The following is a 733-nucleotide window of genomic DNA, read 5'->3' on the forward strand; positions in this document are numbered from 1 at the left end:
AAAAAAAAAAAAAAAAAAAAAAAAAAAAAAAAAAGAAAAAAGAAAAAAAAAAAGAAAAGAGAGAGAGAGAAAAGGCACAAGACAGAACATAGGCACTGCAAGAGATACAGATTGGGGATGTTCTGGGGGCTGAAGGTTGGAAGCAACATGAGCATGTGAATCAGAAAAGAGCGAAGCTCCTAAGGCCATGGCTCTAGGACAAGTACTGGAAATAAACTCTACCTGGTTCATTCCTTTTATGCTTGCTTTCTGAGTATGTGCTCATGTAGAGAACAATCACTAAGGAAATGTTCATAGTGTTTCAGTGCTGAATCCAAAGTGATAGTGTTCCTTTTTGCAATGGGCACCTTATATACTATTGTTAGCATGACATCCCCTAGGGCACTGATGACACTGCTGTCTCATTTGTGAAATTTGATGGTTGCCATCCCCTAGATGTGTGGATAGTGCCCATAAATACCTAGCAAAAGCTCCTGCCCATCAGTGCTCCAGACAAAAACTGAACAATGAATCAAAATTTTGAAATATTAAAATTCAAATATAATGCTAATGGATTATATGAATACTCCTGGAAGATATGTACCCATCCAGTAAAACCAGGGGTTAATTAATTCATGCGTGTTTTTCATTTTTTTCCTTGTATTTTGTCCAGCTGCTAAAAGGTGAAAAATAAGTGGCATGGTTAAAATATCTGTGGTTAGGATACTAACCTTTAGCAAATTGTCAGAATGCA

This window comes from Cebus imitator, unplaced genomic scaffold (assembly GCF_001604975.1).
Source record: "Cebus imitator isolate Cc_AM_T3 unplaced genomic scaffold, Cebus_imitator-1.0 Scaffold287, whole genome shotgun sequence".
NCBI lineage: Eukaryota > Metazoa > Chordata > Mammalia > Primates > Cebidae > Cebus > Cebus imitator.